Source organism: Arachis duranensis, chromosome 4 (assembly GCF_000817695.3).
Source record: "Arachis duranensis cultivar V14167 chromosome 4, aradu.V14167.gnm2.J7QH, whole genome shotgun sequence".
NCBI classification, from domain to species: domain Eukaryota; kingdom Viridiplantae; phylum Streptophyta; class Magnoliopsida; order Fabales; family Fabaceae; genus Arachis; species Arachis duranensis.
Window position 1 is genome coordinate 71,923,025 of NC_029775.3, and position 2,572 is coordinate 71,925,596.

Sequence of the window (2,572 nt, forward strand, 5' to 3'; positions counted from 1 at the left end):
ACGCCATATGCTAACATCTGTATCGCATCAGTGCATTTTTGGAGTGATGACAAGTCTCTTCTTCCAATTGCATCGACCCTCTGTTGGAAATACAGATAGACGTTTGAGAGAGCGTCTACTATCCAAACGAACACATGTCTTTTCATTCTAAATCTCCATCGAAAAATCTTAGCATTATACACCGGCTCATCTGCAAAGTAATCTTGGAAAAGGTGATCATGTCTTGCTTCTCGATCTCTGTTGATCTATCTATGAGGAGTTGGGATAGAGCTTCTATCGATATCTTTCTCTTTTGAAATGTCGAATAAACACTCATCGATCCAATTATCCATGAGTGTGTTATCTTGTCGTCTTTTTTTACCATACAAACTCTCATTAAACATATCATCAAAATTTCTAACCATATCTTGAGATTTATTTTTTAGTATTCTTTTCAGGTGAGAAACAAGAGTTGAAATGGAGTTTCTGAATCATTAATAGTTGATATTTATAAATGTGTCCGCAACAAGTAGCTACTTCTCAACGGCTAGTTTTACAGCAGCTACTTAACGACTAGTTTTTTCTTGTCTAAGTTTAAAACGGCTATTTTTGCAACAGCTACTTAACAGATAGTTTTTTCTTGTCTTAATTTAAAATGGCTAGTTTTGCAATGACCACTTTCATAAACAATAACGGCACAATAATATTGACTAATTTAAAAAGTTACATCAGAAATGAATAACACGGACTACATCACATACTAGTATACGCAATAAAAATAAAAACATACTACTTAACTCTATGAATATAAGGAACCATTAAGTAAACCACTTATTGATTATTTTCTCACATGCAATCTCATGAAGAGCTCGTCATTTTTCACTCATTGTAGACGTGTCAGCATTAGTATTTGCATATCCATTTTCCTCTCTCTTTCCTTAGCCATCCTTTTCATTTCTCTTTCTTTTGCATTTATCTCCATTTTTTTAATATACCTCTGCGTTTGTAATTCTTGTTCTTTCATCGCCGCTTGCATTTGTAACTCCTTCTCTTTGATTGTCATTATCTTTGCTCTTTGTTTCTTCTCCTCTTCTCTTTCTTTTTTTCTATCCATTAGCACTTTTTCTCTAACATTATTAATATCTTCCATGAGTGATAGTTTTTTAACAATCGATGTTTTTTTTGCTAAGATTTTTATACATTTGTTCTTTTTTCTTTTCTAACCTTTTCTCTTACTTTTCTTTGATCCTTGTAGGCAAACGGGAGAGTCCACACCGATTTCATCAGCCAACGGTGTTTCTAGATTTGATGAGGATGAGTATGCTCTTGTTGCACTAATATTAGTTCTCTTTGAGCCTCCACTCTGTGTAGGTAGTTGGCTTCTCCATTTTTGCTCGAAATGAAGCATGTTCCAATGCCTCTCAAAAGTTAAATTTTGACCATAGTTTATGGAATAAAGTTTATAGGCCAACTCCTTTATATCATCAGCATTCGAACAACTCCTTATGTTTCGACTAGTTTGATCGTAGCAACCAGCAAATTGTGCAACAGCCTTGTTGATCTTATTCCATCATTTCTTACATGAAACTACCCTTGTCATGTTGGTGCAAAATTCTACAAAGTAGCTGTGAATTTGACTCCAAAATGTTTCGCCCTTTTGATTAGTACCAACTATACGGTCAGTTAAAACATTTGACCATGCATTGATCAATATCTTATTCTCTTTCCAATGCCAGTATTGAATATTATCTTGCTACTGATTTTCAATATCATAATCATTAAGGTTGATAGCATCTAATCCACGAGGGTTGGCAAAATTTGAATATTGTGAATTTGGACTAGATTGTATCGGAGTCTGAGAGGATGGGTTAGAAGAGCTACCAACACCATATGAGTTCTGTCTTGATACACTAAATTGAGTTGAAAACGGCAAGGATGTTGGAGTAACATTTCTAATAGAAAGATTAAATATGGATGAAAATGAAAAATGAGGTGTTTGTAAATTTTGATTTTAGGGTTGGAATATAGAAAACTGATTATTATAAGGAGCTTGAAAATTGAAATTAGGAAGATTTTGTGTATTTAGATTTTGAAATGTATTTGGTAGTGTGAAGTTTTGATTTAGAACTTCAGAGTTTGAGGTTTGAGATTGTTGGGTATTTGGAGTTTAAGAAAAGTTTTGTAAATAATTGAAAAAAGAGTTGAGTTGGTTTGGATCCATTTTTTTAAACAAAAAATAATATCCGCAGAACTTTAATTTCATAAACTTTGAAGAAGATGAAGAAGAGTAGAAGAAAGTGTGAGAATAGAAGTGTATGTAAGTAGTATATATAGAGTAATAAAATATTAATTTATTAATAATAACAGTAATATAATAACGGCTATTTTCTAACGGCTAACTTTTCAACGACTAGTTTTGCAATGACTATTTTAATAATATGGTTAGCATTTTAAATTTTATAAATAAAAATAACCAACCCAACCAAAAATTATTTTGTAAGGTGTAAAAATTAAATTTATTTTTTTATATAAATAAATTTAATTAATTATAATTTAATATAATAATATAAACAATATTTAAAATATTATACTA